Here is a 20,696-nt window from a genome sequence, read left to right on the forward strand (position 1 = left end):
TGCCAGCTGTACAATCGTGTGTGTCCCCAAAAGCTGTGGATCATCTTCGCGGTCTTCCCCCGGGCACACACGGCTGTCATGCGTACCTTCTGGTCATGTGCATACACATACGTGTGCTGAATAAGAACTTGTCGGGGAAGAGAGGCGGGCAGAAATAAATAACTAACTAAATGGCGTTTCTGACTCTACATTAAAGGGCTTTCACGCGTTGCCAGACCTTCTGCAGGATGGCATCTCATGCGGAGCCCTTTATTTCATTTCCTCCTGTTTCCCCTTCTGTTGGGGATAGATAGAGGTAAGGAGAGGTGGAGGAGAGCGGGATTTGGGGGAAGAAAATGTGAACAGAGGATGCCCCCCCCTCGCTGTTCCTCTTTCCCAGACTTCTCAACTTTGTCTCTGGACGTCCCACAGCACCTTGCACTTGGTTACATGCTCTACAGACCTGTGGAGAGGCTGTGTTAGTCGGCTAGGGTGGCCATAAAAAAGCACCATAAACTGGGGCAGCTTAAACAACAGAAATTTATTTCCCCACAGCTCTGGAGGCTGGAAGTGCAAGACCAAGGTGTCGACAGGGTTGGCTCCTTGTTGGACGAAGGATCGGTCCCAGGCTTCTCTCCTTGGCTTGTCGATGGCTGTCTTCCCCCCTGTGTCTTCACATCATCTTCCCCTTGTATGTGCCTGGGTTGTGAACTCCTCTTCCTATAAGCATTGGTTTGGGGGCGCCTGGGTGGCTCAGTCAGTTGAGCGTCCGACTTCAGCTCAGGTCATGATCTCTCGGTTCACGAGTTTGAGCCCCGCGTCGGGCTCTGTGCTGACAGCTCAGAGCCTGGAGCCCGCTTCGGATTCTGTGTCTTCCCCTCTCTCTGCCCCTCCCCTGCTCATGCTCTGTCTCTCTCTTTCTCAAAAACAAACATTAAAAGAAAATTTTTTTAAAAGGATTGCTTCAGGGCCTCATTTTCACTTAAAATGACCTCATTTTAACGTAACTACCCCTTTAAAGACCCTATCTCCAAACACAGTTACATTCCGGGGTCCTGGGGATTAGCACTTCAACATCATGGATGTGAACGTAGAACGTGAACCGTAACAGAGGTGAAGCAGGAAGAGAAGTCAGCGAACGTGTGTGGAGTCCCTCCTACAAGCTTGGCCCTGTGCCAGGCAGCAAAGATAAAAGATAAGGAGACCTGGTCACATAGTCACCGAATGACTGAACGACAGCCCCGGATGAATGGGCAAGTGGATGGATCCATGACGGATGAAGTGAATGAACAAACGTCAACACTGCCGGGTACGGAGGCATAGATGGATCCAGGGCTGGCAGCCCGCTCCCCGCCCCCCCAATGACAACGGGGTCTCCGAGATAACGAGGGCAGTAAAGTGACGAAGGGGCCCCCACTCCCCCGTCCGGCAGCCCTCGTCCAGTTGGCCAGGCCGTGAGCAGAGCCGTCACGCAGAGAGGGGCTCCGCGCTCCCGGATGAAAACCAGACTTTTCCTTCACGCTCACCCTGCCGGGCCCCAGGAGGCCCGGGGAGACACCCCCGCTGGGGGTCACAGCAGCCTGAGGCCACAAACCAGATGGAAGGACCCCACGAGCAACATCAAAGGTTAGCCGTGTCGGGAGGACTACCGGTCACTGGCCGCAGCCAGCTGCTGTGCGGCAGGACCACGCTCCGTCCCTGGGGCCCTGTCCCACCCGCGCGATAACAGTGAGAGTCTCCACATCCTCAGCCCCGTCCCCTTGAAACCTGTGCCCGAAACTGCGACCAGAAGCAGGGAGGCCAAGTTAGAGGAACAGAAAGGCGAGGTGCCTGTCAGCTTGGCAGCCAGAGATTCCTCCACTTACCACGAGCACTTCGACTACGTCACTCGGTTGTTACTGTCGGTGCCGCGAGAGCGTTTACTTAATCAGCCTTCAAAGAGATTTCCAAACGGGTATTTCTGTGACCAAACGGGGGTCAGAGCCCCTCCGACATCAATGGGAGCCGGCAGGGGGCAGGCCAGCTGCCGGTCATCTGATCTCCCCAGGCTGGGCACAACTTTGAACCGGTTCCTGTCGGGTGTCTCTCTCAGACTCCCCATGACCCCGGTCATCGGTCAGTTCCTGAATTGCAACAACACACATACAAATGCACGCACCAACAGACCTCCCTTGCTTGGATGACTCCCTTTCATTGTTTTCCAGCACATTCTCCCTCAAGCCCAAACATAATCCCGTCAGAACGGCCGATCCTTGAATCTTTCCTTTATTACTGAAGATGTGGCTCAAAAGCATCACGCTGGTATTTCCTCTGCCCCAGTAGGGATTTTTATGGGGTTTTTATTTGGTTTCATTTTTGCCATGCTTCTGAGAAGGGTCCCTTTGTTGTTCCTTCACGCGTTGCTTAGATCCTCCGAGGCCGTCTCCTCAGAAAATCGTACAGCTCCCGCCCCAGACATGTATTCCGCCCCCCGCAAAAGACTTAGCTGAGAAAACCCCCATCTCTTATGGATTTTTAAGCAATAAACCAGTGGGTTCTGAGGGGACCCCCTGGCCCGGGAGAGGCGGAGGGGAGGCAGTGAGGGCCTGAGTCCTCAGCCTGGGGGTGAGGAAGAGCTCAGCACACCGGGGGAGTGGGTCCATTGTTTGTCTGCCCGGGACAGGAGCCCCTCCTTCTGGAAAATACTGCCTCCCCTTGCTTAGCGCAGCGCTAATCATAGGGTCCAAATGCAAACAGCCATGTGCTCAGAGATCCTTCCCTGGCCATAGTGCTGGAGTCAGTGATGGTCATCTGACCCCAGGGAAGGCCATCGAGGCCTCTCTCTGGAACTTTGGAACTCTCAGCCCCTCTCTGGCAGTGATGCTGTGAGGTGTGATAAGCAAACTGCAATCGTGCACATTCCGTGTGGAGAAAGCTTATCCAGGAGATCAAAATCACTGTTTTGCTGGAAGATGATGTGAGAGAAAGGACAGAGCACCCAGCAGGGTCAGGTCCCAGCTGCAAGTGCCGCAGGGCCCCTCCCCCCTTGTACAGCTGTCACACAGAGCTCCTTTCTGGAAGCCCCGACTGGGGTGAGCGGCACTTCTGTGCGTGTGACTAATACTAGAGTCCTCATTAAATACACCAGTGACTGGATGCTGGCCATCCTGCCTGAGTAAGACCAGCTGACCTCTGTTCTGGCCACAGAAACAGGAGGGGACGGAGGGGGGAAGAGGTGGGACAGAACTGACCCGGAAGTGGAGGCTGTTCTCCAAAGTGATGGGAGGCATTCGAATACAGAAGCCCCTGCAGCATTTTTTGAGAGGGTTTTTCAGTCTTTACCAAGTCAGTGCTTTTAGGACTATGGACTCTTAGGCAGAGGCGAGGATCTGGATGATTGAAGTGCTTCTTAGAACAGGTTTCAGGCGAGGGCCGCGATGGCCGCTTAGGCTGCACACTAACGACAGAGCCACGGAAAACTCGGTGCTCCGGAAGAAAAAGCCAGTCATGACTCTCCTCGTGGGAAGGAAGCAGCTGTGCATCTGGCCGTCTCCTGTCGTCCACTGGCTACGTGGACAAATGGCCTCCAGGAGAGCTGGTGGCTCCGGGCAGTTGAACTGCCTCCTCCCTCAGTCTAACACCTGCCGGGACTGGGCCCCTCAGATCCCAGCTGCTCTCGCAATCCAGTTCCCAAACACGAGGCAGCTCCTGACACGCACACAGACCCAGCAGAGGCCTCAGCTCGGCCCGTCACTGATCTTTGTCGGCCGGAGCCACAGGAAGGCCTCAAGTCAGAAGGGCCTGCCCAACTTGGGGGGAGGCTGCAGAATCCAGCTGAATCCCCTTACTCATTCAAAAGGGGTCAAGGGAGGGCCACCGCCAGTGGCAGAGAATTTCAAAGCCACACGGGCCCTCTGGCACCACCCTAAGAAACGGATCCAATCCCGAGTCACAGAGGAAGCTGACACTCACTGAATCACCCGTCCACTTCCTCCTCCTCACGGCGGCTCGGCCAAGACCAGCAGCCACTTCCGAGGGACAACTCAGTGGCCGACACTTGGAAAAGTTGATGCCCAGAAGACGAGCAAACGGGGCCACACTCACGCGGCGTGAGCCGCCACCACCAACTTGGCTGTGACGCCCCCGCCCCCTGCATTTTCCAAAGGAAAGCTTCCCATCTTGTGACAGCCCCTGCCCTGCCCTGCACTGCCCTCGGCTGTGTTATTTTTCACTTCCCTGTTCAGAACACGGCCACAGGGTCCAAATGCCATGAATCAGCACCACCGAGCAACGGCCCTTCAGCAGAGCAGGAAACCACTGAGCACCAGACCTAGAAGGAAGGGCTCCCTGCCGCAGCCCCCTTCTGCCCCAGCCGCCCATCTTGGCCTGAGGCCACAGCGGAGGCTGCGGGACAGACCTGCCGCCCCACGCACTCAGCTTCTCCACCATCGTCCCTGGTGGCTGCCCTCCACTCTCCAATCCACCCTTTGCACTATGTCACAGGCAGCCCCAGGCATTTCTGACTCTTCCAGAGGATTTCTTGGTTGTATTAGCTAAAGCCAATCTCGGGAGAGAGGTGGGAGGATCCGTTCAGACCAAGGAAGATGCCGTCAGTGGACGTGGCATCGAGCGGAGCCACGAGCGGGACACAGGGGGCCAGCTCTCTGCCTGCAAAGAGCCTCCAAATTATGGCACGGATGTCCTCCCTGTCATCCAGGCCCCTTCATGACCAGAACCCTGTGGCCTTCTAGGCAGGTGCCCAAAAGTAGCCGCAAGTGAGCCTGTGATTAAGTAAGTCAGTGAAGGATTATGGGCCTCGAAGAGCATCCAGCTCTTCGGTGCGGGCTCCGGGCTCCTCTGAATGATATACGTCTGCTCTCACGCCGGGCTCACAACCCGACATGAAGTCATTACCTTCACCTCTGCTTAATCACAGACAGTGCCATTCAAAACCAAAACGATGTCGGAAATGCAAAGCTACGCGACAAGATCACTTTTAACCTATCACGTTGGCCAAGACCCTAAATATCCACAACGGCAACAGTCAGCGTTGGCCAGAGAGTGGAAACGGATGGCTCACCTCCGTGCTGGTGGACGCAGAGGGCTACACAGCTTCTGGAGGCAGTTTCACCCTGTGCGTTCCAGTTATTAAGGAGCGGCCTTTGACTCCCGAATTTCAAGACGAGGAATTGCTCCTCAGCTGAACAAGCAGCAAAACACACAAGATCTAAGTACGAAGAGAGCACGCACGCACACAAACCGGAAAAACCTAGACGTGAATGAGCCCATGCATTATAGTACGTCCAATGAAATACCGTGCGGCCATTACAAATAATGTTGGAACTCTACCTCCAACGCCACAGAACAATATCAGCACAGATCACTTTGGCAAGTGACACGTAGAAGACAAAACACGTACAGCCCATTTATGTGACCGTGTGTTGGTGGTATGCATGCATAAAAGACACCTGGGAGGTTTATCAAGTTGTTAGCAATGCTCGTCTCTGCAGAGGTGGATTTCAGCGTAACGTTTTACCTTTTTTTCACATTTTCTGTATTTCTTAAAATTATCTGCAAGCAACGTGAAGTATTTTTAGGATCAGTGAAAATATGTATTTATTTTCCTTTTCAAACCCAAAGCGACCCAAATGCAAAACCTGTCTTCCTGGCGGGCAGTATCTGTCCCAGAGAAGCTGCATGTGTTCATTCCGGTAGAAGGTGTTATTGCGGATCATTCTACCAGGAGGCCTTGGGTTCCAGGAGCCTGGGTGGCTCCGTCGGTTAAGCATCCGACTCTGGATTTCAGCTCGTCGTGATCTCCTGGTTTGTGAGTTCCAGCCCCTCACCGGGAGCTCTGTGCTAACAGTGTGGAGCCTGCTTGGGATTCTCTCTCTCTGCCCCTACCCCGCTCGTGCTCCTTCACTCTCTCTCTTTCAAAATAAATAAATAAACTTTAAAAACAAAAAAAAGAGGCCTTGGGTTCTACCCTGTTTCCCCTGAGTTCTGATGGGCGGAACTGGGTCCACCTGCGCTTTTTTGAGCAGCCCCTGTGTGTACTCGATTTATCAGGATGGCTGACCAGGGTTGGGTGGAGGCCGGGGCATGTGAGGATCTTCTCCCGCAGGTGCCAAATATCCAGTGTGGTCATCAAATCCCAGATTTCAGTGCCACCCAGACAGGTCTATGTTGCCAAGGGATTTCAGATGTTTTGAAAGTGTATGAATCACAACACCTTATCTACTCAGCTCCAGAAATAAATTCCAGGAGACCCTTGAAGAGCATAGAAATCTAAAACCAGAAAGAGCTTTAAGCAGATCATCTATTCTAGAAACAATCTAAGTGTCCATTGATGGATAAAGGGATAAAGAAGATGATAGATAGATAGATAGATAGATAGATAGATAGATAGATACACACACAACAGAATATTACTTGGCCATAAAAAATAAGATCTTACCATTTGTGACAACACAGATGGATCTTGAGGGCATTACGTTAAGTGAAATAAGTCAGACAGAGAAAGACACATACTGTATGATATCACTTGGACACAAAATCTAAAAAGTAAAACAAGGGAACCAACAAAACAAAATGAAAGTCATAAATACAGGGAACAGAACTGTGATTGCCAGAGGAGGAAGGGGCTGCCAGAGGGGCGGGTGGAAAGATGAAGGGGGTCAAGAGGTACAAACGCCCAGTTATGAAATAGGCAAGTCATGGGGTACAAGAGACAACATGGCCTGTAAGTTACCAAGGGCGTAAATCTAAAAATGAACGCTGGGTGGTAACAGATGTTAACTAGACTTACTGTGTTGACCATTTTACAAGATACACAAATATCAAATTGTTATGTTGTAGGCCTGAAACCAATACAATGTTACATGTCAATTATACCTCAATTAAAACAATTTTTTTTCTTAAGTATCTCTTCTGGACCTCGCATTTGACATGAGGGAACCAAGGCACAGAGAAAGTGAAGTGACTTGCCCAAGGTCACACAGCTTAAGGGTGACGGAGCCCAGAAGAGAACCTGTGTCCCCTGACCTGCAATCTGAGGTTCTTCCTGCTTTATCACAACTGGGACCAGCACGTGGGTGGAGGTGGATAACAGCAGAAGGTGTCCTTCGTACCTTCAGAAACTCCTCCTGTGAGGGGTCCAGAATGGACTACCTTGATCCCAGGCTCTGGAGAAGTCAAGTTAGAGTTACATGTAGGCATTCTTAACAAAAAGGTCATACATTTTTCTATAAGGGGGTGTGTATAAAGTTTTCGTCACAGTTTCAAAGGGATCTCACTGCACAACAAAAATTAAGAACCAATGAACTGGACGGTGGGTTGGCAAACTTTCTGTACAGAAATTTTACAGAAAGCAAATACTTTGGCTTTGCAGGCCATATGGTCTCTCTGTCCCAATTATTCAGCTCCCTCATACAGCTCCCATGTGCCCGGTACTGCAAAAGCAGTCACCGATAATACAGGAACAAATGGGCATGGCTGTGTTCCAATAAAACTTTATTGACAAAAATAAGCTGTGGGCCGTATTTGGCCTAGGCGGTGCTTTGCCAACCCCAAGCCAGAGGATCTGATCAACTACCTTCCCCTTACTTCACGTTTCGCTTCTGGTCATATAATCACTTGCCAAGCTCCCTCTTTTATCAGGTGAACTGAAAGACGGCCATATTCCTGCGGACCTGGCTCTTTGCCAGGGACCACCAAGGAAGTGGGGAAACACATAAAGGGAATTTGTTTCACTTTTTCATTAAACAACAAGTTCTTTGAATTCTTAATTGGAAACTTTCACACATGAATTGAGGTTGCCGCAACTCATTTCCTGGAGTCCTGCTCACCGTTTGTTTTGAGCAAAATAATTGTCAGACGTGGAGGGTGACCTTTGACCTCCGGTGGCTGCCTGCGATATACTTTACGGGCGCATTTGCATGTGGGGCGTTAGAAACACACTGGCATATTCTTCTCTTTTTACATCAAATTCTGATTCCTTGATTAACTAGGAACTAAAACAAGATCTCAAGACAGAACACGGCCACGAAGGACTGGAGATTGTTTTCCCCCCTTTCAGTTGTTGGCAAGGAGACTCCTCGATTCAAATCAGGAAGCAGGGTTGAGCACAGCACCCACTGAGTCAGGCCCTGTGAGGCAGGGGGTGGCCACTGCACAGAGCACAGGATCGGGATCCAGGATATTTGTCCCCTGCTCTCGTACAAAAGGTGAGATTTATAAACAACAGGGGATCTTTCCTCTGTTGGACCCCCATACAGGACCTGTCACTCTCCTGCCCGGCAGCCCCTGACCCATGCTGAGAAGGCAGAGACGAGGAGGGAGAGGACAGAGTGGTTCTCTCGGGGAGTCTGTCCCTGTCCTGATTAGGACAGAGAGGGAGGGGCAGAACTGAAACTGAGACAAGATGGCAGGACAGCCTCCCTCAGCCTTGCCCAGCCCCCTCTCTGGCCTTGACCTTTGCAGATTTTGGCAGCAAAAGGACTGAGTCAGTTAGTCCTAAAAGTGAGAGGCAGGTGTTTTTCCATTAATATGACATTCGCTGTAAAGACTACATGCCCATATACATCAGAAACACCCCTTGTGGACGCTTGCTTAGAGGTGGGGATGTTTTCTGGGTTATAGACCCCTTTTCATGCCTCAACATTAGGACACACATGAACACACCTCTCCAAGGGATACAAGAGGTGAAAACTCCCCTTCCAAAAGGAGGACGGAGGCAATGAAAGATCTGGTGATGAGCCAATGTGAGTCCAGGACTGGGGCTCCCACCGGGTGTCCTGGTCCCCTTCCATGCTTCCATCAAGCTGGCTCCTACTGACCACGGTTCCAAGAACATCTCAAGAGGCTTCCAGAAGATTCGGAGGTGCCCCGTTGTCTTCCTTTTTTTCTTTAAGTCCGGATATGTTTTCCAGCCTTCCCATGGAAAATCCCTGAGCGGGCCACTTCCTGTTTTTGTTTTGTTTTCCTCCCTCCCTGACTGGTGTGACCTTTGACCTTCTGTCCTCTGTCAGGATCTGATCTTCTGCTCAAACTGGGAAACTAATCCCTGGTGCCAAACAGTACATTCGGCACCCAGCTGGGAAAAGGGGGCGTTCTACCTCAGCCCTGCTCACGCCCTGTGATGTGCTTAAACAAACCCATTCTCTTAAGGGTCCTCTGAGTTGCTTTCGCACCCAAGAAAAGGGATGCTGAGGAGGACAGGAGATTTGGTTTTGGAGATGCTTGCCCAAAGAAGCACAAATTTTAGTCACAAGTGTTTCTGAGTTCTGATCCACTTTTATTTGGGGCTAGGGAGTATCCTTTTGCTTCGCTAACTAGACCAGGTAGGAGGGTGCCCTGGTCCTGGACGGTTCTTTTTCCTTCTTTCCACTGCTTTGTCCCCTTGCTCTGGGCCCAGGATTCCTGGCCTACCTAGAGAGAGTAGGAGCTGGCCCAAGGCCACTCTTCTAAGCGTCTTCTCAGCTCTGCAGTCCTATTTCCAACACGGTGTCTTTGCTTTGTTTATCCTCTACTTCCCACTCCCGGGCAAGGACAGGCACATGGCAGGCAGGCCTCTCCAGCACCGGCCACCAACACCGTGCCACAGGCCATGGTTCTAGATCAAGCTGGCTGGAAACTCCGGGCCCCCACCGGCTCCAGAGGGGGAACATGTGACACGGTCAGACAAAGGAGGTGTTAACTATGCGCTAGTCTAACGGGGAATTTCCCCAGGCACATCTGGCATGTACGAGTGAAAAGGAAGGAAGAAGATACCAAACAATAAACCACCACTGCCTCTGAGAATTTACTGCCTGGAGCAGGGGTCCACTGCTGCATCATGAGGGCCCCTGGGTTGAGCCCTGCTTTCCCTTGGTCGCCAGCTCCCCGGGTGACCTTTGCGAATACACTGAACCTCTGTGGGCCTCAGCTGTGCTCTCTCTGCTGATGCCGGAAGAGCCCAGACGAGTTGGGGGGGGGGGGGGGGTTGGGGGGGGAAGGTGCTTCCAGTTGGAAAGAACAAGGGCGAGCAAAGGTGAAATCTGGAGGCACCTGGCTCCATCACTGTCAAGCCCAGCTAGATCTCCCTTAAATCTTACCTCAAGGAAAGGTCACCCAAATTCACATCACAGGAAAATCTGAAGTTTACTCTATTCTCTAAATTGTTTTCAATTTCCCATGGGGGAAAGAGACGCATTCATTTTGTTAATAAGCAAAGGTCTTATTTCTCCGCCTTCGGTAGTATAAATGTCAAGGAAAAAAAAAAAAAAGCTTCAAGTTCAATCAAAAGACAGTTCCAGCATTTTGAAAAAGTCAAGTGGAGATAAAACAGATGATCCTCCGGGGGGGAGAAATGCACCAAAGTGGCCTTAACTCCAAAACCATAATACCTTAAATTATCTAATGTTTAATTCTCTCAAAAAGGCCTCATGGAAATGTAAAACAAAAAACAAAAAACTTAAAAGCATAGACAGTGCAGAAGAGCCCAGATGAGTCTGGGTTTCTGACACACTGAGATGAATCACACAAGAAGACTAAAGAAGCCACGGACGGACAATGAGACGTACGTAGAAGTCAAGCCATACGCTCAGATTTCTGAAGGCTAATTCATATCAGCCAAGGGGTGAAAGCACCCAAATGGCCATCGACGGATGAATGGATGAGCCAACCATGGTACATCCATACAATGGAATAGTATTCAGTCTTAAAAAGGAGGAAAATTCTGACCCAGGTTACCTAGATGAACCTTGGGGACATTACGCTAAGTGAAATAGGCCCGTTTCAGAAGGATAAATGCCATGTGAGTCCACTCAGGCAAGGCCCCTAGAGGAAGCAAAAGCATAAACACAGAAAGTCTGAATGTGGTTGCCAGGGGCTGAGGGGGAAGGGGAGGAATGCAGACTTACTATTCAATGGGTGCCGACTTTCAGCTGCGGATGATGAAAAAATTCTGGATGGGGGTGATAATGGCACAATCATGTGAGGAAGTTCAACCCACAGAACCGCACGCTCAGAAACGGTTAAGAGGGTAAACGTTATGTGCACTTTGCCACCATTCAACTTTCTTTATTGAAAACTTTTAAAACTTCAGAGCTCTGGATAAAGAGGACCGAGTGACTAAACCTTCCCCCTCTTTACATGCACACATACCAGCTCTTCTCCGAGAAACCCACTGATTGTGCCTTTCATTTAGGGCCCACAAAGACTGATGCATCCACACACCCAAGCTTCTGCTTCAGAACTTAGCTGGAGCCACCACATCCACATCCGTGAGGCAGAAAAAGGGCAGTGCTTTGCCCCATTTGACTAATGGAAAAACCAAGGGTCATGGAGGTTAAGTAGCTTGCTCAAGGTTACACAGTTCACAGGGTCTGCCCCAGTGAAAAGTTCCTGGTGGAGCTGTCTCCAGATTTATAACCCCTCAAAGCATTGAGTAAACACAGGACAAAATCAACGTTGGTCTGAAGAGACGGGGACGTGCCAGGACCAATTTCCAAAATGAGTTCTAAAACCAGCGCCCTGTGGACAAACACATTCCCGAAGGATTCACATTCATTTGCTGAAAGCGTGTTCGCAGAGCCCCTCCTGTGGCCGGACTCTGTTAGGCTCAGCGTCCCGAGTCCTGGTCCCTCCCAGAGCACTGGGCTGTGGGTGGAAAGTGCAGAGATGGGGCAGCAGTGAGGGTGCCCGGAGCACATGGGGGCAGTTCCGGGTCCCTCGGAGGGGCGGCCCATCCAGTGAGGCCCGGGGGCCACGTGAGCAAAGGCCCAAGATGCACAGAACCTGGTCTCTTCAGAGAGCCACCCCTCTGCTCTCCCACATGCCCCATTTTTCCCTCGAGCCCGGATCGTTCCCCTCCTCCTACAGGCATGTCATTCCATCCCCCCACCCCTGGTTACAGACCTGCAGTAAAGTCCACGTCCACCTCAGCTATACCTTCCACCGTCAGCTGCTAAAGTTGCTGTGACAGAGGACCACAGACTGGACCACCTGAACCACAGAAACGTATTGTCTCACAGCTCTGGAGGCCAGAAGTCCAAGATCAAGGTGTCAGTGTTGGGTTCCCTCTAAGGGCTGGGAGGGAGAATCCGTTCCAGGCCTTTCTCGTTGCCTTGTCGATGTCCGTCACCCCTCTGTGTCCCTTCACTTCATCTTCTCTCTGTAGGTGTCTGCCTCTGTGTCTCTGGGTCCAAACCCTCTTTTTTAGAACAACACCAATCAGGTTGGGTTGGGGCCTATCCTAATGACCTCATCTCCAAAGACCTTATTTCCAAAAGAGGTCACAGCCATGGGTTCTGGACCTTAAGACTTCAACATTTTCGGGGGCGCCTGGGTGGCTCAGTCAGTTAAGCGTCCGACTTCAGCTCAGGTCATGATCTCATGGTTCGTGGGTTCGAGCCCCACATTGGGCTCTGTGCTGACAGCTCAGAGCCTGGAGCCTGCTTCGGATTCTGTGTCTCCCTCTCTCTCTGTTCCTCTCCTGCTTGCACTCTGTCTCTGTCTCTCAAAAATGAATAAACCTTAAAAAAAGTTCGAAACCCTTCAACATCTTTTGGGGGGCGGGGGATACACAATTCAACCCTCCGCATCTCTCTGCTTTCCTTTGTAGCAAAAAGTCCTCAAGAGTCATCTAGACCCAGGGAACCAATCCTGGGGCCAAGGGCTCTCCCTCTGTCATCCGAAATGTCACTTCTTCCTGATGATCCTCAGACGTGTACCTCTAGCCTCTGCATCGTCAAGGAGCTACCGACTCCCGTGCTTCCATTCCTCACTTCAGTAAACGACACCCCTATTCAGAGCAAAGCACCCGGTCATCCTTGACTATCCCCCTTTCCCCTCACGCTTGACATCAGCAAGGACGGCTGTATCTTCAGCATCTGTTACAAATGCTGGGCCACCTCCTCGCCATTACCCCTCCCCTGGAGCAGTGAAGGAACCTCCTAATGGCTCCACTAAACTCATGTACTCCTTCCCCACACGGCAGCGCGGGATCACGGGAATGGCTACCGTGACGTGAGCAAGAGGGTAGCCATGGCGTCCAGCCTCCCTTCAGAACGTGGCCCTGTATCAGCTTCCTCTGGATCCCCCCCACCCCACCCCCAACCCCCACGCAGCCCTGCGGAGACTCAGATTAGTTCCACATGGAGCCACAGCCTCTCGATCTTCCTGCCTCACTCTGAGGGCTCCTTTAGAACTGTGCCTGTCTCTGCAACACCATTACCCTTCATGAGTCCAGGACCCAGGCGTGCCCTCGGTCAAGCTTCACGCCTTCCCAGGACAGCAGCCCTCCGTGTCGTTCCCCCAAACATTGGCCCTGCTTCCCTCCAGCCACATCCCCCACCCCCTTACCGCCGCCTCCCACCCCTCTTGCCATCCTGATCGGCCTTTCTCCCTCCACCTTCCCCCCTTGTCGCTCCCACCCACCCCTTCCCCCTCTTTAGGACTCAGCCTGAATTAAAGTGTTGCCTTCTCCCCTGCCTGGGCCAGCTAACTGGCCCACTGACTGTCCTAATTAACTCGGAGGGGTGTCTTAATCCATTTTGGCTGCTATAACAAAATAACTGGCTGGGAGGCTTACAAACAACAGACATCTATTTTCTCACAGTTCTGGAGGATGGGAGTCCAAGATCAGGGGTGCCCGTGTGATCAGGCTCTGGTGAGAACCCTCTCTGGGCTTGCAGACTGCCACCTGCTCACTACATCCTCAAGGGATGGGATGCGCACAGGATTAGAACACTAATGCCACTCATGAGGGTGCACCCTCATGACCTAAGCACCTCCCAAAGGCCCCACCTCCCAGTGACATCATACCGGGCCTTAGGATGTCAACATACGGATCTGGGGGGACACAAACATTCAGCCTATAGCGGGGGTGGGCGTTGAGATAGGGCACGGGGTGGAGTATAATGGTGACACTTCCAGGGTCCCATTTGAATTCCAGGTCCATCATTAATTGACAGTGTGACCCTGGGAAGGGTCCCCCTTTACCCCTGGGAGCTTCCATTTCCCCCTATCTAAAATGGAGCTAATCACCGGTGCAAGAAAAAATGCTCCACATCACTTATCATCAGGGAAACGCAAACCAAAACCTCCTCACACGTGTCCGGATGGCTGTTTAAAAAAACAATAAAAATTAAAGACAAGTCTCAGCAAGAATGTAGAGAAAAGAGAAGCCTTCTGCACTGTTGCTAGAAACATTAACTGGTGCAGCCATTACGGAGAACAGTACGGAGGCTCCTCAGAAAATGAAAACTAGGGCTACCATTATGAGCTGGGAATCCCACTTCCGGATATACATACAAAAGAACCGAAATCAAGGTCTGGAAGAGACAGCCGCACTCCTATGTTCACTGCAGCATTATTCACCATAGCCAAGAGAGGCGAACAACCAAAATGTTCTTCAAGAGGTGAACGGAAGAAGATGAATTGTATACGCAATGCAGCGTGGGGCTACTCAGCCTTAAGAAAGAAGGAAATCCTGCAGGATGGGACAACACGGACAACGTTAATAAATCACCCTCGATGACATTTAAGAACCAATATCATTTGCCAAAACACTTCCTGCTTGCTACCTAGTCAAGCGGCAACGCAGATTTTGGTCCCCACCTCCCAAGGACAAGGGGGAAGGGCGAAGGAAGCTCTTTTTCTTCTTCAGGGCCGAAACAACTGACCAGCCCCGGCGAGGGGGAGCAGAATGCACTCACTTCCAGCAAAGCACGGAGACAGAAGAGCACAGAGGTGCGGGAGGAAGCCTACCAAGGCCGTCCGGAGCACAGAACCCCGCATCCCAACGTGGTCCGGCCCCCTTCCTTCTGCGAAGGATTTACTGTAAATCACCAGATCCTCAGACACTGTTTCCCCACTTCTCAAGGGCAAATATCACACAAGCTGATCTGAACCTTCAAGGGCTTCTGCGACTTTCAGACTGAACAATCCGGGAGTTCTATTTGGAATGGTCCCTGGAGGCCTTCGAAGCCGGGCCCCGTGGTTCCCAGGAAGCACTGAACTGTGTGCACAGACCCCGTCAGCCCCACACCTCACTTCTCTGGCCTCAGCACCCAGCCACCAGGCACCTGTCCCCATGTCACCGGTCATCACAGGTGGATTGGGCGCAGAAGATGCCCGAGGACTGGCAAGGATTGACGCTGGTCCATCATCAGTTTAAAGGATGACGCTTTTGCCACGTGCACGCACACACGTCCGCGAATGCATGCACCCTGTTCTCCCTGCATGTTTTTCTTATGCTCCTCACAGAATCAGGTAGAAGGTGAGCCCTCTCATAACAGATAACGACTCCGAGGCCCGGAGAAACTCGTAGGCCCGCCACAGTGAAAACAAGCCAACACTGCCCCTGAGCCCCTCCCTCTGTCCCTGCTCAGAGCCCTTTGGAACTGCTCCCTCTCCTTTCTTGCCAACCCATGCCCTTCTCTCCCTGCAGAACTCAGCTTTCTTCTACCAGCAGGACCCCTTTGTGACCAGCCGCCCCTAGCCCTTGTCATGCTACTCCTGAGAACGAGTGTCAGCCAGGGACAACCCCAAGCTCATAGAAGTGAAAGGAGCAGCATGCCCTCCAGGCAAGACACAACCTCAGCAGGTGTCCTGTAATGCTGCTTCTCAGGCCAGCCTGTGCCTCTCCTATGGAAGAAAGAACCTTGGAAGGCATTGTCCTCAACCTCTTTCATCTGGTCCCCCCTTCTTTTTTAATTTTTTTAAAGTTTATTTAGTTTTGAGAAAGAGACAGAGAGAGTGAGCAGGGGAGGGGCAGAGAGAGAGGGAGAGAGAGAATCCCAAGCAGGCTCTGTGCCGTCAGCATGGAGCCCAGTGTGGAGCTCAAACCCACAAACTGAGATCATGACCTGAGCCGAAACCAAGAGTCAGACGCTTAACCAGCTGAGCCACCCAGGCGCCCCGGTCCGTCCCTCTAACGGTGTTCTATAAAAAGCGTGGACCCACACTTGTCTCTCAGAACACGTCGGGCACAGGGCTGCAGGACTCCCGGACGGGCTCCAGCAGGCGCCTGAATCCCAATGACAGCACTGTCCTGGTGGGCGTCAACTTCTCCCATTTCTCTTCTCTTCTCAGGAAGCCACCCAGACAGCCAACAGCTATCAGAAACGGAGTTCCCCGGCAGGCCCTTCCTGGAGGGGGAGGCCTCTAATGGTAACATAATACCTGCCCAGGAGACCTGAAACAGATTCCTCTTCAATACATGCTTTGTCAATCGAAGCCTGGTCAAAATGCATTTATTAGACAAGTAGGAGATGCAGGCTCATGAGAGCGAACGGAATCCACAGCTGGTTTGCAAGCCTCCCTCTGAAATCACAGAAAAATACATCTTACAATTTATCCTACAGATGCCATCAGATAAAGGATGTGTGTGTGTGTGTGTGTGTGTGTGTGTGTGTGTGTGTCTGGATTCTGTGCCTGTGTATGTGTGTGGGGGGGGGTGTATGAGAATCCTGTGTGCATGTATTTATGTGACTATGTATGTATGTGAATGTGCACAACATTCACATACACACACACACACACACACACACACACCTGTTCGTTTACATATTTTACATATTACCTTTGACCATTTGGAGCTATAACTTGCAGACCTGAATAGCTGCAATACAGACCATCTGGACCACAAAACTGAAAATATTTACCATCTAGTCCGTGATAGAAAGTGGGTCGACCCCTCGGTTTAATTACGATTCCTCTATATGAGGCTCTTAAAATTACTATGCAAATCTATAATCGTGGCTGTAGAAAGTTGTCATGATGTATTACTAAGTAAGAAAACTGGTTGGAAAATGTTGACTTAACCCAATTCTTACAAAAGGAAAATATACTCAACTAAGTGTGCATATGAGTGTAGAAAAATACATCTATTTTCCCCAGAAACTTGTGGAAGGAGGGAGGTAACAGGTCATTTCTTAATTTCTTCTTTATACTTTTCCTTTTATGCCTGATCTTTTTAAATAATGAGTACATGTCACCTTTTCATTTAAAAAATAACAGCAATGTTCTTTTCATGCCCCACTTCCGCGCCCTCGTAGCCCCTCGTACCCAGGCGGAGGGGGCCCAGACTGAGGGGGGGAGACAGCGTGGCTTCATGAGTGGGGAGCCAGAAAAGGGCCTGGAGAGGCAGCCCCAGGGAGAAGACCTTGCTGACTCCCTCACAGGGGCCTCCGGCCTAAGCAGCTAGCTTCTGCTTCCGGGTTCCTTCCCCCCTATAAGCCCGGCACTTGGCTGAGGCCCAGGATGTGATGGCGAAGGCTCATCTCACCAAGAACCACCTCCCTCGCGCCCAACCTGGCAGAAAAAGAGTCTGGAGAGCCTTCTCTCTCCCGAGCCAGTCCCTAGCCTCGACGCGCGGGGCGCCACAGGAGTTGGCCTGGCACTGAGTGCCGGGTCTCTGAGGAGACAGATGCATGGTGTCCAGACATGAATGGCTTATTTTTAGAAAAGTCCACCCTTGTGACCTGGCCCCACTCCAGGGTGAGAGATGGCATTCCCTGTGACTCAGCTCCCCAGACTGACCCCATTTCAGAGGGCCGGGGTAGCTTCCCCTCGCTGATGTGAGCCAAGGACAGCCCAGGCCTTCAGGAAAAGCAGCTCAAGGCATCTCCAGGTCCTTCTGGGCCTATGTGAGGGCTGCTTCTGGAGAGAGCACGGCCATTCCCTTCGCAGCCTGTGCTTTGCCACAGAGTGCAGGCCTTCTGCGCTACCTCTCCCAGATCCCCGTTTTCCCAGCTAATTCGCAAGTGACAATCGACCTCCCCCTGTGGTTGCTCAGCCCGGCCCAGCTCCATCAGATTGCAGGTTCAAGGGAACTGGACGGCTGCCTCCTCCCTCCTCCTCCCACACAGGCCAAGAGTCCCAGTCCTGCACTCCTGGTCCTCCACACGGGTCTGTTTCTCAGGCATTTCTCCGCTTCTTCCATCGGGCCCCGCAGTACGCCCAGTGAAGGGAGGAATAGCTTTCCCCCCAGGAAGACACTAGAACTCATGTTCCACTGTAATTCACTGCATAGGTTTGACAGAAAGAAGTGCCATCAATGTCAAGGACAGCAGTGCCACACACGGCTGTCTTGCTAGAGAGGATCACAGACCTAGTGGGTTGGTAGGGGGTGGGGTGGAGAATGAGAAAGGGGGAGACTGTTGTCCCTCCTGAGGCCGGTGCTTCCAACATTCCAGAGGTAGCAGGACACAGCTGTCCTTCCCCGGTTGTCCCTGGGTGATTGGAGCTGCAGGTGTCAGTTGTCTCAGACCAAAGAGGGCCTGCATGTATTCGAATCTTTGGAAAGAAGAGGCTTCTGTACCTCTGGGCTGGCACCTGGGTTTCTCATTTGCTGCTGTCTCCCACATTCTGCCTTCTCCACCCTGAGCCGCATGAGCATCCCTGACCCCGCTGAACAAGTCAAGTCCTCTCTGGGTGAGGTCAAGAGCCTGACCTGCCCCTTACTTTGTTAGTAGACATCACGCATCAGCTTTTATTCATGTCCTATAAAGCTGTAGCCTTTAAGGTTAGTCTTGCCCACACCTATAATTCTCCACCAGAGCGATCTGTCGTGGAGAAAGAACCTTCCAGCAGGCAGTGGCTCTGAGTCACGGCTTCCCAATGTCCCCCCACCCACCCCAGAGGGGCCATCATTAACAGGCACATTTGAGTCTCGGGCCACTCTGGGACATGGAAAAGTTGGCCAAGGCCTACCTATGCTCATAGGGTCAAGGGACTTCTCAGGAAAAACAGTAGAACCCTCTGGATCTCACCCTTGGGCAACTCTCTTGGCCTTTGTTTCTCATGCAGGGGTCAGATCTTCTATATCTGTCACCTGTCTTTCAGGTAGTTCTACTATTTGAATCCTGGGGATTCTCCATCCTCTTGGCATGGCAAAGGGCACTTCACGCTCTTTACCTGGAAATTAGGAGTCCCTGGACCCCTGGAGGCATCTCACTGCAAGGGATGTGACCTCACAATAGAGTCCAGAGTCTCTCCAGGCCTCTCCCAGGCTGTTCAAATGGCTCAAGACAACCCTTCAAGGGACTTCCCTTCTCTGAGATTCAATTTCCTCATCTGCCAATGGACGAGTTGGAGAAAATACCTGCTACCTTTCCATCGAGTTCTAGCACAGCAAAAGTCTGTGGTTATCTGGGCTTTCACATTTCTAGACAAGACCTGATCCTGTTCAGCTTTTGTATATGACTATCATGCTAAAGCCCTCAGAAGCAACTCTAGCCTTCGAAGTGGTCTTCCGTTCTCAATCATCATTGTCACTTGAACCTCACCACACCTTGATGACGTGGACAGCACTGTGATACAATCACCCCTTGGAGAGGAGAAACAATTTGCCAAAGACCACAGAGCTAACAGGTAGCACAGTCAGACCCAGCCTCCTGCCACTAAGTCCAGGACCCCACCCAGCAGCTCCACACCTCCCCTGTGTGTGTCTACAAGCTGTGAACAACACCGGCCAAGGGTGTAACCTCAACCTGCTGCAGTCCATGGGCATTCAAGTGGACCTGCTAAACTGGAGAACAAGGAAGAAAAAATCAGGAATGCCTGTTTCTTCCTCCACTCTAACTAACGGTGGGTCAGCCATATTTCATTAATATCCAACCATCGGACAACCCCCAAATTAAGCTCAGTTCTCTCTGTTCTTTTCCTTCTTCTCCATCACTGGGATCTGACAGTTGAGGGCCTTGTTCCGAGGATACTTATGTGCTGTCCATTTGGGTCAGATACGCAGCTCATAATTCACAAAGGAGCCTGAGATCACCTCACACAGCCCCAACCCCACACAAAAAAGAGGGAAGAAAAGGTGTAAACCATTGTTTGGGTTTAAATTAGCCCATCAGTCCCATGTCATGGTGGGCCAGGATGAGAGAGAAGGGAACGTTCTCTCCATGGCCCCCATAACCCTGGTGTTTTCTGAAAGTGACAGGAGATGTGGAGGTCGAGGAGGGAAGGAGGTATCTGTGTCTTGTCAGCGTTAGAAATTGCCCAGAACATCAGCATGCCTCATCCATCCTTCATCCATGGGTCCCTCGGTATCTGCAGTGGCTCAAACTCACAAAGACACAGCCTTATCAAAACATTTACATTTCTGCCAGGCAAAGATTCATGTGACTTTGAATTCCAAAGTACACAGATTTTCATGGGAAAACTAAAAGAGGACCCAATCATACTTTGACAAAGTAACCAGTCTGGCCAGACGTCACTGAAAGAATTAAAGAATCCTTGCTTGATCTACATGGGTTTTCCTTCTGGAATCCTACATGTATCAGCGTCCTAACTTTACTGACAACTTCTGTTTGGAGCTTGAAGAGAAAATTGAGAGCAATGTCAACCTGCGTAGAGCTCAGAAGGAGGTCACCAAGGGCTTAGAACAGACCCTCAGGAAAGGGCGTTGCAAAGCCACCTTGCCTCATCGACCTCTGAAGATATTGGGGAAGATGCCGTCACCTGAGTTCTGCTTCAGAAACATTCAATGACTGTCCAGTGCTGAAAACATACATGCCCCCCAATGCCCTGCCCCCAGTACGATTACTTATTCTGTCCTTCATGTGCCCAAGGAACAATCCTCAATGTTTCTCCCCATTCAATACTTTGGCCAGAAGACTAAATTCATGAAAAGCATATATATCTATTCACACTTCTACCCATTTTGTTAAATTTGAAAGTCAGAACAAAACATGTGCGTTCAATATACATACATACATTAATAAACACAATACTCTTGTACTGTTAGT

The 20,696-nt window shown here is 51.2% G+C and overlaps 1 long non-coding RNA gene across 1 annotated transcript; it reads right to left on the reverse strand.

Annotated features, from left to right (window-relative positions):
• Positions 1 to 501: 501 nt before the first annotated feature.
• On the reverse strand, positions 502 to 11,801 carry LOC128312665 (uncharacterized). The gene is made up of 2 exons (XR_008292247.1): positions 1,695 to 11,801; positions 502 to 1,149 (listed from the first exon to the last, which is right to left on the reverse strand). It is a non-coding gene; the product is annotated as an uncharacterized LOC128312665 (long non-coding RNA).
• Positions 11,802 to 20,696: the final 8,895 nt, after the last annotated feature.

Source organism: Acinonyx jubatus, chromosome D2 (assembly GCF_027475565.1).
Source record: "Acinonyx jubatus isolate Ajub_Pintada_27869175 chromosome D2, VMU_Ajub_asm_v1.0, whole genome shotgun sequence".
NCBI classification, from domain to species: Eukaryota; Metazoa; Chordata; class Mammalia; order Carnivora; family Felidae; genus Acinonyx; species Acinonyx jubatus.